Here is a 14229-nt window from a genome sequence, read left to right as displayed (position 1 = left end):
AGTCATGTGACACGGGCCAGCTAAATATGTCAGGGCTGTTTTGGCACAAACGTTATACAAAAGTACTGAAAACATCTGAAAGTGATGCAGTCATCCACGTTTGTATTTCTTTAATTTTAGGATATTATCTTTATTTTTTTAGAGGAATCAAAACCAAATGATTAGCTTGTGAGTGTCAAAGTATTGATACAGTATGGATCCGCCTATCCCTACCAGGTACTGTCCACAACTTTTGTTAATGGAAAACCCAAAAAAGTGCGAGTCGAGTTGAGTAGAGCCGTGCCGTTCCATACAGCGGAAATTTGATTTCAGTTGGACTTAAAAGTCCCAAACTTGCCTTTCATGTCTTATTGTGGACACTCTGGGTGTTTCTCTCTGCAGGGAGAAACCAGCCTTGAGTCTTATCAGCTCTCCCGTGTTAGGCTGTGTGGGCTTCAGTGTTGTATAAGCTTTTTACTCCACTGAATGGAGGTTTGGAAACACCTCTGCTCTCTGACATCATTCATTCCTTCCATTCTCCTTGGCTACAAAAGACATTTATTGTTACATAATCTCTCTCTTCAAGAGAAGACGCCCAAGGATATTTTTTTCTAGCGCCTCTTCTCAGACATAAAACAGGCAAATGGGATTGATAATGATTTTCTGAATAAATATTGACTAAAAGGAGAGTAGGGAGTCGCCTGGAGCAACGGCTTGTGCATACAGGCTCTTTATTTTCACTGCCAGGCTAAAGGGATTCTGTGTAGCTCAGTGCAAAGGGCAACTATACTGCCGCGGATTCACTGTGTGTGTGTAATAGTAATAATCTGCAACATTTAACGTCAACAAATGTCTGTTACATATAGCAGTGCTTGAACGTACATCCAATTCATGAACATCTTATATTTGTATGAACCGGTTTATTTGCTGTGCTGAACATTAGGTGTCTCAAAGCTCTTTTTATGTTGTATGTCACAACCCTGTCTCCTTCAAAATTACGTTCCCATACAACTAAACTGCATTCTTAATTATGTTTCAATGGAAACGTATTTTCTACCGGATTACAGTTGGAATTTTAAACATTTTAAACGTCTGGTTAACGTTGTAAATTGAAACAAAACAAAACAAAAAACGCAACAAAACTACTTTAGGTTTAGTAAAAAAACATCATGGTGACTTTTAGTTTAACACGGGACCATGGACTGTATATAAGAAGTGGGCGAAATCACCGTGACGTCACCCATTGGTTTATGGACTACGGTTTTGAAGCCTCGAGTTCGGCATTTTGGCCGTCACCATCTTGGTTTTTTGCAACCAGGGTGACACGAGGGGGTGGAGCTAAGTGCAACCGAATACTGAATAAGACATTTTTAAGCGGCCAAAATGTTATAATTAACTTTCATGAACTGAAAACACAATATGAAGTTCTAAGCGGAAAACACAAACAACTCCCAGACCGGACAACGCCATGGTAGCGACCTGTCAATCACAAGGTAGCCACACCCTAAAGCATCCCCTGCTTTATGGTCTATTTGACTCTAAATGGGACCATAATTGACTAAATGAACATCATGCTGTATTGAAGAAGACTTGAAACTAGCGATTGAGACCATAAACTCATGTTTACAATGTTTACTGAGGTAATAAATCAAGTGAGAAGTAGGGTCATTTTTTCATAGACTTCTATACAATCAGACTTCTTTTTGCAACCAGAGGAGTCGCCCCCTGCTGGCTATTAGAAAGAATGCACGTTTAAGGCACTTCAGCATTGGCTTCACTTTTCAGAACCGGAGGTTTCCCACTGCACGAGACATGAACAGCGGTCTCCTGGGTGAAAGTCCTGTCTTTGTTTAATCCATGGCCACCTCCCTATGCAGACTATCATTAGAAACATATTTGTGATACGTCAAAAACAACTTAATCAGCGACAAAATACATTTCCCTCGAAAATTCACAATGCAGTTTCGTTGTGGGAATGTAATTTTTAGGAGACAGGGCTGTTTGTACAGAAAGTGATGCCTTTCTTGTTTCCAATTTGTTTTGAAATAAATAGAAGAACTCAGCAGGTAGAATGAGCAAAAAATAGCCACTGCTGAGCTGACAATCCATCTGCAAAGATTCAGACTTCATCAACAACAACAACAAAACGAAGTTCAATACCAACCACTATTTCACTGAATGTAGAGGTGCAGTGCAGAACAACATCACAGAAGTGAGTGCCCAGCACCCAACACTTAGTCACAAACAGTAAAACAGATTACCACATCAATAGGATATAAAGATGTGTTAACATCGTAAAGAACATTTTGAAGGCTCCATGATTGCATTTACCGGAGGCACAACCAGATGTGGGTTTGATGCAGAAAGCAAGAACTGAGGTCAGTCGGGTTTGAAATGTTTCAGTCCGGGAGAAAAAATTCTATTCATCCCGAAGCTGCATGAGTACATGAATGTATACAGAGACAGCAGGAGCAAAACGAGCGAGTCTGAAGTAAAATACGGGAAACAACTCTCGTCCCTGGTGGGTTTTGAAACCTGTCTGAGTCAGAGCTGTCTGCAAAAACATTACAGGGCTTGAATTCACAAAAATAAATTGGGATGAAAATGTGCTTTCTGTTCAGTCTGAAAGAGCCTGGGCACACCAGAAATGGCAGAATGATATTCCTTCATGGGTCATCGTAATTTTAATTACATGTAGGAGCTATAGAACAGGTTTTATTTTTAGATATAGGCTCAATGTATAGCTGATGCCCCTGTGGACAGCCGGACTGCCCCTCAGAGGTCAACAGTAGCAACACAGTTTGCTGCTGGTCGATGAAATTACTTGTCAAAGGTCTCCGAGGCTGAACTTTGCACAAGAGCTCCACAAGGATTTACTTTGCTGATGTGAACAAATCCTCTGATGAAATTCCACTGTAATAAATGGTGGTGTGACTGTTCCCAAAGACTAAATCAACTTAACTTAATTTATATTAGAATATGTTACAAAACATGAAATAAATACATCCTGTACTTAAAGGTGTATATATATATATATATATATATATACATATATATGTGTGTTTTTTGAACATTGAAGCATGTAAACATCTAGTAGTAACCCCCCATATATGTTTGTATCGTCTGTTATCAGCAGTCTTTTGTAACTTATTCCTATTCATTCATTATTTCTTTAAGCATGTTATATTGTGTCAGTCATAACCAGCTGTGGTTTTATTGCTATTATTATACTTGGGCTATGCGCCTTCCATAGTAGACCTATAATATTCCAATACTGGTATGTTTGTATATAGTGTTAATACTTAAAGTGCTTTACTGTGTTATTCCCATAGTATCCTTCTGTAATATATTATAGGATGCCTATAACCTGTGTGAGCAATTCATTCAGGTTTTAGGAGCAGTGTCCCAGTCAGGATGCTCCTACATATTATACAGAGACTAGATACTAGAAGATGTTGGGTTTGGGGATCCTCCCCCAAGAAAATTTGAAGGTTTTTTATTTAAAATTATTCAATTCATCATTTTGGACCATTATTATTACTAGTTAAATTATTATTTTTATTATTTATCACAGCCTTTGTCTGAACATTCAATTCTTCTTTTCTTCTTCTTCTCTGTCAAATCATATTCTAGAAATCAGAAGAGAAGAAATCGTTTGAATAATGTGACATGTGTCGGCTTGTCCAGATGTTCCCAACATAGATTTTATGTTCATACGGCTTATGAGGCGCGGCACAAATACGCTGGTGCTGTGAATTTGCGTTATGAATCTCACAGAGAACCTGATCTGGAGAGGACAGGAAAGAGTACTGGCAGCTTGTGAGAAGTTCCAGTATACACAAGAAAAAGTCACGGTACCGCAAGGAGTAAAATGTAGAAGTGCTGGTACTGCGTACCGGTGAGTACCGGCCCATTTCGAGCACTGTCTGTATTCACCTTTCTGTCTGAAACCTTCCGTTTTAGCGCCTGTCTCTTTAAGCCACCCCCTACTGAAAAAGCCCAGTCTGCTCTGATTGGCTTGTGAGAAAAATATGGTGCACCTTTGCAAAGGAAGTTCTCAAGCTGTGGGCGGTATATTCTAATGATCCTGCATGTGACATAGGAAGGGCACACGAACTGAAAAAAATGAGTTTTGCATGATTAAGGTATCAACTAGGGCTCTGTATATTCCAATCCCCCACATAACCTTGAGCTTTAAATAAAGGTTGATCTGTTTATGGACTATGAATCGAACTGCAAGGCATATCAGATAAAAAATATCCACTTAATGACTTTGTGCAACAAAGCAAAATTTCTAGATATTTTCTGAGACCTCGGGTCAGTTCTGTCTCTCCATCAGTAATTAACATTCATGCTGCACAAGCTGGGAACAACAGAGCGTAGTCTGTTCCACTAGTTCAATTAGCCCGGGAGACGAATGTTTCTGCATCAGGAACTGTTTGAAATGATGCTCATGCTTCTCAAGACTTGGCCCCTGTTTCACCCCTCACAGATCACACAGTCGCCTACAACGTGAACACACCATCCACCTGTGAGCTTCATTTGATAAGCAGCAAATGTTCTGTGTTTCGGTACTTGCTCTTAGGTAGGATTATGAATTATTGATATAAATAAACAGAAAGAAAACGACCATGCACGATGCACATTCAGTCCATAATTTCTACTACAAAATCTTCTACAACAAAGAGTAAAAAATTATTGTTTCGATTCAGCTAGACAGCTTTAGATTAAGATTAATGTGATGGTATTGTGTGAGATCACATTGAACCTGCATCAGACCGCCGTGGGAGATAAAACCACGTGAGCCGGCGTGTTGTCTTTCTCCCCACGTTCTGCTCATCGTGCGCCTCTTTGAAGCTCGGGGATGGTGTAGGGAGAGATTGACGGATGCTCACACTCCGCTTCTTCTGTTTCACACTCCAGTCCACCTGAGTATCTCTGTGTGTGTGTGTGTGTGTGTGTGTGTGTGTGTGTGCGTGTGTGCGTGTGTGTGTGTGTGTGTGTGTGTGTGTGTGTGTGTGTGTGTGTGTGCGTGTGTGTGTGTCTGAGTGCGCTTGCTGGAGAAAAATTTACATTTTTGTGAATGTGTCCATGTTTTTGTTCGCAGGTGTTTTATCTGCATCAGTGAGCATTCAACCTCCAGGATACAGCAAAGAAAAGTGTCTCCGTCAGTCAGCAGCAGAGTTTTGTGTTTGTGTTTTTATCTTAACTGAAGTAATTTAAAAAATGAAGAATTTTCTGGCTTTTCTCTTGTGGAATACTGGATAATCTTACCTTGTTGCTATCAATTATGAAAATTGGTAGAGGAAAATTACTCTTTGGCAGTACTGCTCCTAGATATACACTACATGCAATCTGTGACAAGGGGTCCCGCGTACTGCTCCATTTTTAGGGGACACAAACCAAACAACTTAGAAATCACTGATTAAATGTATATAGCACATTGGCACAGTTCCAGTCTCAAAGGTACTTTATTTTATTTTTTATCTTAAAGGGACAGTGTGTAGGATTTGGTGTCATCTAGCGGTGTGGTTGCAGATTGCAACCAACTGAGTACCCCTCCGCTCATTCCTCCCGTTCCAAGACTGCTGTAACGTGAGCCGCCAAGTTAAAACCCCCGGTAACACCATTCGCCTCACTCAGAGGTCATCCTTACCATAATAACGCTACTCTAGGAGCAACAGAAGTCAGACGGCGGCTGGCGGTACCACAGTTTTGCACTCTGCGGCTCACGTTACCGCAGTTTCACAAGCGTGTCAGAGAACTACGGTGGCCTTCAGGTAGCGTAAAAAAAAGGCTCTCTCGAGAGTCAGAGTTTGGTTTGTCCGTTCTGGGCTACTGTAGAAACATGGAGGAGCAACATGGTGGACTCAGTGAAGAGGACCAGCTCCCTATTTAGATATAATTGGCTCATTCTAAGCTAACGAACACACAATGACTCTTAGTTTCAGGTGATTATACACTAATGAAAACACAGTTATGAATATTATATTCCATTTCTGCAAAAAGATCCCTCGAAATGCGACACACTGTTCCTTTAAAAAAAGAAAGAAAACCAGAATGAAGACCCATTAGCGGCACCCTAGAGGCTGTAATGTCCATTACATGCACAGGAGCAAAGTGTTCAATCTATTCCTGTATGATCAGTTGAGTGTTAAAAAATTTAAAGTTTTTCTTAAAATCAAAAGGATTTGGGAGCATGAATGTGTAAATATAATTGCAAATAGCCCTTTAACTTTCAAGAAATGCCATGTGATAGACTGACAACCTTTCCAGGATATTCCTCATCTCTCGCTAAATGTGTTTTGGGACGTCTGGAAGTTCCAGCTACCTGCAACCCAGCAAAGGATAAGAAATGGATTGATTGATGATATTGATATACAAGTAAAAATGGCCTGATGATGGCTATAGAGGGAAGGTGGAGGGCTTACCTTACATAAATGTAAGGATTCATCCCTTAAGATCATAAATATCCTCAATAAATTCCACTGCAATCTGGACAGTAGTTGTTGAGTTCTGTTACCCGGGACAAAAGTGTTGGTCGGACCAACTGAGCTAAACTAATGGTGCAAAAACTACATCTCACAAATTGGAGGTCCAGATTTTTTAACCACGACTTACTGTTACTTACTGACATCATCCACTGAGGAAGACCACGATATGTGGCTGAAAGATTTTTCCTGTCAAAGACTTAATGTAAATTGAATGTCTGTGTTTCCATTATGTTGATGCACCGTCTTTCAGGTTTTCCCAACCTTTTCTTTGCACACTGGCATGTAAATGAGCTAACATAGAGTACTTGATAACAAATGTTAAATTTGCATGGCATGTGTTAGGGACAATGTCCATGTTAGTTTGTATTCTTCATACTAACACTCCTTTTTGATTATGTATGGTTTTATTGTCTGCTATTAAAAAGGTATTTTCCACTAAATATGCAGTGCCGCCCCTAAGAAATACAAGAATAAATGTATTTTTCTATAGTTCTCCAACGCTAAGAATTCAAATCATTTCACCTTGACAGACAGTAATTATATCTTATCTCATCTTATTATATGCATCACAAATCATAAATTCAAAATGCAGATATGAAAAACGGCCAACTAGCTCTCATTATCCGGCTGTGACCTTTGCAAATGGGTTATTCTCTCACTTTCATTCAACTGTGACAGCCAAGCCCGTTCCTATAGAGACAAAATGCCATTGAAAAAGTAATATAGCACAGAGTGGTGCTATTGGACAGATGAGGAGAGGCAGTGACATTTCACATTTCTTGTTCCATTCCTGCAGCCGCCCCCCCACGAAGAACCCACTAGTGATTTTCAGCCCGATCCAATATTTGAAAAGGACCCGTGCACGCCAGTCCTGTCTCTATAGATGACAACTGCCATGGGGCACGTTGACAGTCCACGGCCCATTATTTCAGCTTGAAACCGCCTCCCTGCTGGGATATGCTACTGTGGAACAGGGAAAATAGCCTCAATCTGCAAAGAATGAAATGTCGAAGACTTCCTTTCAAAACCAACGGGGTCTCGTAGGCCAAGTGGACAGTTGACATGCATGCTAACATGCAAGAAGAAAGCCCAGTATGTACTTTTGGGAGGGTTTTGAAGAATAACGCTACTGAAATACATAAGTTAAGTACTTCAGTATGTCTGGCAGTATTCTCCTGCAACGGTTCATATGATATCTTAAGAAAAAGTTATTCCTCCTTTTCCGTTTGTTTTCCTACGAATGTCCAGCAACACGTGTCAATTCCAACTTGTTACAAGCATACAGTCTTTTCAAAATAAACTTCCGTCTTCACAGGAAACAACTTCCTTAGGTTTAGGCAACACAACTACTTAGTTAGGTTTAGGAAAAGATCGTGGTCTGGCTTAAAATAAGTCCAGAAGTGGCGTTACTTAAGTACGTAAGTTCCATGACAAATAAATCAACGAAGACTTCTGGTTTCACACGGGACATGAACGCCGGTCTCCTGGGCAAAGGTCTGGTATTTTTTGACTCGCCCATCCACCCCGATCTCCTCCCTATGTGGCGTTCACCGCTCTTTATATTTCCTGGTTCATGATTACCTTAATTACACACTAATTGATTTTTTGGGATATAAACAAATTACAGTGCATTACTTTTCGTATAGTACGAACAGTGTATGAGACCAGCCTGTGATTTTGGTCTTTTTCATGGCTTGTGTATGTTTACGGGGGGACACAATACAACATAATCTCCCCTGTACATTAGCTTAGGTGTATCTTTCTCATGAACATCTTTTTTTTGAGTGTTTATATCCCACCAACTGGCTTTGTTCCACTCCAACAGCACACGTTAATTAAACCACCACGGATGAATTTATTCTATTATTGGATTCTCTCTGCCGGTGAGAATCCCAAATGTTCCTGAGTCCCCTTGCACATCATGCGCTGGTGCAGCTCGGTGCGGCGTGTTGGGACTGTACAGGAGAAAACAATACGATGGTAATCCTTAGCAAAAGACAGGAAAATTGGACCTGAATATGTTGCCCTCATTCCCTTAGGACTGCATTCCCTTCAGCAGCAGGCTGACAGAAGATGGATTTACTTATTATCGTGCCTGTGCATGCCAATGAGCGAGACGCGGGGAATCAATAACTCCCCGGCAGGAGTGTGAGGGCCATATAAATGCACGGTCAAGCCAGGTTACAAACGAGGCAATCGCACCAGTAGAAGTAAGCAGAGAGGCCTTTAGTATCTGCATTCATTCTGTTGCATAAATTATTAGACTATAAGAAAATTACCACGTTAATTAACTGCAAATGGCCTCCCTTTGTCTTCTATGTTTTGCATAATAACCTCATTTTAACCTGCCGAATCTCCCCACAGTCAGCTCTGTTGAATGGCTTTCTGAACACAATTAGCTTTTAATTGTGAGCCTCAATAGAACGATCAGAGGCTTTTGTGTCTCTGCACCTCGGAGGATTTTACAGTATGATACAAGAGATGGGCTTCTCTAAAGGTTAGAGACAGTTGACAGTTTAATTCTTGAGACTGGTTCAGAAGATTAGAGCAAGAAAGGCACGTCACACTTTCCCTCAACAGTGGAGCTGCTAGCTAGAGTATCGTTTCATGAGCAGTGAGGAATCCTTACCTGTCTTCATACCAAACATGCAAGTGCACATAGTTTACGTTAGGTAGAGCATAAAATTACATCTTCATTACCTCCGCCAAGAAGGTATGTTTTTGGTTTGGTTTGTTGGTTTGTTTGTCAACAGGATTACAGAAAAACTACTGGCCCGATTTTCATGAAACTTGGTGGAAGGGTGTAGCATGGGCCAAGGAAGAACAGCCCGTTCTCATTCCCAGGGCACTAAATACTGATTCTGTGTCACGCCCCTCAGCATGTGATACACAAGGCACCCTTTAGCACCTGTATGAGATTCACTGGGCTTTCCATTCACTACAATGTAAACCCATCTGTGGCAACAGTAAACGCTTAGATCAAATGTTTGGAGAGGGACTGTGGTGACGTAGTTTAAAGAGCGAAAAAACACACCTAGGGTGGGAGGGGAGGTGGATGGAGACCGCTGTTCGTGGCCCATGAGAAACGAACAACGTGTTGTTTGTCTTTGTGTTCACAAAGTTTCAGTTTCACTTCACAAACTTAGTAATTTTAAGCATAACCATGATGGTTTTCCTAAACCTAACTAAGTGGTTTTGTTGCCTAAACCTAAGCAACTGTTTTTGTTTGAATTTAAAACATTAACCACGTGTTTACTGCGACCGTAGTGGAGCGTCATAGTCGTAGGATCAGAGGACTTTTTGAAGCATACTGAGGTCATGGTATTAATGATTTTTTTGCAGCTTCCACTAAAACAGCCTCAAAAGGAGTCAGAAACCTTTTGAAGCTATTGCTGTTTTTAGCTTTAAGTCCAGACACTACTCTTACTTGCTAACTCATAATGCATGCAACTACGGACTTGCGCCTTCAACAAGTAAACACTGGCTGACATTTCAAACCTCAAAGCTCATCATAGTCATTGTGACCCTCCAAAAAGCCTTCAAAAGTCTCCAAAAGCATGCCTTTCATTTCCACTCCAGCTGAAAAGAGTCTGGTATGTTGCATGAATGTCCATAAAGCCCTCCAGTGAATTCCCAAATAACCTGACAAAAAAAAAGACGCCTCAAGTTGTAGATGTCAGACTTACATGAATAGAGACGCTGGAACAAGCTGAGATAGACCAGTAATTGAAAAGAGAGAGCTATACTCTCCTCAAAACCATCCACTTGTGTCAGCAATTTTTTTTCTGTAAATACAACGGGGCCCCGGGAGCGTTTCAGCTGAGGAGAAGCAGCCGCATTCACCCGGTAAGTGGATAGCCTCTATTTACATTGTCACGGGTTGAAACATCCTGCTGCGTATCTTTCTTATCCAGACTGCTCAGGGGCTACCATATATATCAGTTCACATGTGTGCTGCCTGGTACACTGCCTTACAGACACAATCCCATTTCCAGCTCAGTGCCTTATCACCTTGATGACCCGTAATTCATCGCGCTCCAATGCAAGCTGCTGCAGCATGAACGAACCCAATTCTTCGCCTCTGTATGGGTTTTTGCACCTCGTCTCCAGCAAGCTGAATACAGCTCTGGAGCTACAGTGTTGAGCTCCTTATTCCTGATTGTGTGTCAAGAAGATTGAGAATCCCAGTAGTAGTTTCTCAATGAGTCCCCTTTGGCTTTCTAATGCGTCCTTTGAGACTAATGGACATGCCAATAGGACTGACGCTCAGACCGAAGCTGCAAACAACCTACAGGGGCAGATCCATCAAGATTTACCGCCACCACCACCACCATCACCAATACCTCTCAGAAACACACACTCACACACACACACCTCCCACCCACTACTACTTGTGACTCGAGGGCTGACTGACTGGCGGATAAATCAGCAATTAGTAAGGAGCTGTGAGTAGCTCCTCGGCAGCAAATTAATGGACCTTTGTTCATTGTGTTCGGCCACCAGGTACACTCAGGGGCAGAGCTCTTAAAGACACATAAACATAACCAAACAAATCAATGAGGCTTTGGGAACTGTGCAGTGTATGAAAATGAGCTTTTACACAACTTTCATGCTCCATGCAAGTTCACATAAAAGAGGGTTTGCTTTCAATTCCAACAAATCAGATTTCAATTTCTAGCTCGTGTTAAGATTAGACTGGTGTGTAAGTATCCTCCTCTAACAACTTGTTGTCTTTTCACTAGAAAAAGTACGTGTCTTCTTCATACTGTCTTCCTGAATGTGCCTGTATTTGCCCTCTGTCTTAAACGCTGTTTTAGCTCATTTCAACGGAACAGAATTGCGTCGCTAGGCAACAGTTTATCCATGTTTACTTCCTGTCAGCTGATGTCATTCACATACGCTGTAACCGGAAATAAACTGGGACACATTTCGAATTTTTACGTTTACAACTATAAATATTGTATATTTGTGACATCACAAAGCTACAGAAATCCTGACGGCTTGTTTCAAAGACAGAGTTTCTGAATACGGGTTGTGTTTATTTCTCCATGGATTGAGCATTTCGATCCTTTCACAGTATTTAAATAGGACTTAAACCTGCTTTATAATAAGAAAGACATGAAAATATCCCTTTTTACAATATGGGACCTTTAACCTAAACCTTAACCACAGAGGTTGCAAAGCAGAGTTTGTATCAGTCGTTTGTAGATATGGATCTGCTCTGTATAAGGCACTGAAAAATGTCCCGTTTTGCTATGAAGACTCGTTGCTGGGTCATCTAGAACAGTCATTCCTAAAGACTGAGTCAGGATGCAGGAGATTTTATTAGGGTCGCTGAATCCAATATCCAATATATAATAATAATCCAATATGAAAGGCTATAGTGTTCATTCTGTTTGTTTGTTTAAGAAATCACAAAGGCCTGTTAACTCCCCCTGAATGCATTTATTTGGTCTCATTTATAAAGTATTTAACATGTGTATATGTTTTCAATAACACATGCATAAAACAAATTTGTGATTTATCAAATGTATATCTCTTCGAAATGGCTGATTCACCTAATCAAGATAATATAAGGTGATGTGGAAATGGTAGTAAAAATGGTCAGGAGGAACATTCATTTATGCACAAATTGGCTCTTCTCATGATTTATAAGGCCTATTGTGAAGTGGGTCACGATGGTTTATCATTTTTATCATCTTTTTTAAGAACTTTGGGAAACACCTCCAATGGGCCGTTCAACTACTTACGTTATGGAATTGAGCTGCAGAACTTTTTGGACCAAAATTAAGGTGATTTTATAACCCCATTAAAAGTATACCACATTAAAAATGGTCACACATTTTTTAATGCAGTCACATGTTTTTGATAACAGATTACTGACACTTAACCATGATTTCTGCCTTCATGTAACATAGATCTGATACCTTCAAATCACCATAATCCAACAGTTAGTGTGAACTGAAAAATGCCGCATTGATTATCATTTTCTACTCTGATGTGGATCATGAATCTAACATCTAATCCTGAGTCAAACCATCGATATGAAATTCAAATTTTTGGCATCTGCATCTCAGTGTGTGGTAATGTGCAGTGCTTAGCTGAAGAGCAGCATCTTCGCTGTTCAAATCTCAGAAAAGCCGACGCATCCTACTCCAGCGGCACAACTGTAATCCTCTCTTTAGCCGAAAGACATCGCAAAGATTTACTATTATGTGTAATTTATTCTTATCTGGTTTTATCCCCATTAAAAAAGTGATGTGAGTGAATCTAGGCTGTGGCATACAGCAGGCATTCCTATTTCCTAGTGAGTTGGTTTAGATTTGTTTTGTAATAATTGGCGTGCGCAGAGAGAAAGTACTCCCTTCCCTCAAAACACAAATGAAGATGTGTAAATAAAGCAAAACTAGAGGGAAGTAATCATTACATTCAAATCCTTGTTATGTCAAGTCACTACTGAATTTTGTATTTAAATGAAACCTAGATTTTTCCAACAGACAATGCTTTTACTTGCCTCAAGGCTCCATTTGTGATTTCATTAAACAAGCTTCTTCCAGGGTGTCTCTTATTTTATTTCATGCATCCTGTCGAGCATTTTCTAAAGTCTGTCCTGTTTCTGTATCGACCAAACACAACAAAAATACAGTGATGCAACAACTGTGTGCAATTCTGCTGACAGTTAGATATCCCTCCACTTCTTCCTCACCCTCATCACCCTCTCTTTTCTGCCTCACTCTGCACTGCTGTCACCAATTGATTTCATTCGTCTATTCATCTCTCAAACAAGTTGCCCTTGGGGTCTGTGCCTTGCTTTGATATTATTGTCAGAGCTGTGAGTATTCGGCGTGGTCATTTCAGTTTAGCATTTTAAATGGTTTCCATGAGAACACAAGAGATTGGGATTGTGAAGGTCGTGCCAGAAATGCAGAATTATCTGTAGTGTTTTTGCAAAAATGTGATTCAGAAGCAGTGAATCGTGGATAAATGGTTATATTTTCGCAGAATAGTTAACAGGGTTTAGTTCATGAATGTCAGGATTTGGTCAGTAAGTACTTTCTATTTTGCTTTTTTTTCTTTGAAAACATTGTGGGCATCATAGCTGGGAAGTGTTTTGATGCCGTCCACCATCACTGAGCAGGTGGACTCTATGTGTGTTTATTCTCACAAAATGTTAGTTTCCTTCCTGACAGACCAAAGAAAGGCTACATTTCTTTGTGGCGGTAATGTGTTCTAATTATGATGGAAAAGGGCAACTTTATTGCACAGCGAGAACGGCACCTCACATAAATTTAGAATTGCCTTTGTTTTTCTCAGAAAGGATGAAGTGATTACATTACAGCCTTTTGTGTCGCTGTCATTCTTCCAGCATGGCGGCGTCTCCCTCATTGGTGAGCGTTCCCCAAACAGCCTCTGCTTTGTCATGCCAGGAAATGGCAAAATTATATTGACGTCTCTCTTCTGCTCTTATGTTAATGTATTCAGAATGACTGCAGTGTTATGGTATTGTCTGAAAACACCCCTCCACCACCTCCCCATCCTCCTCATTGCCTCCCAATATATTTCTCCATCTGCAAAAGCAAATTAAACCAAAAAGGAGGTCTGGTGTGTTCTTGGTGCCAAATTCATTTCCAATGTGGATGGGGGCTCACTGTGGGATTATGTCATGATTGCCCAAAACAATCAAACCCAGGCCTTGGGGCTGCAGACTGAAGTGGTGCTGCACTGAATATCATCATCATCATAACCTTGAAAGACC

The sequence above is a fragment of the Sebastes fasciatus genome, chromosome 10 (assembly GCF_043250625.1).
Source record: "Sebastes fasciatus isolate fSebFas1 chromosome 10, fSebFas1.pri, whole genome shotgun sequence".
NCBI lineage: Eukaryota > Metazoa > Chordata > Actinopteri > Perciformes > Sebastidae > Sebastes > Sebastes fasciatus.
This window is presented reverse-complemented; position numbering follows the sequence as displayed.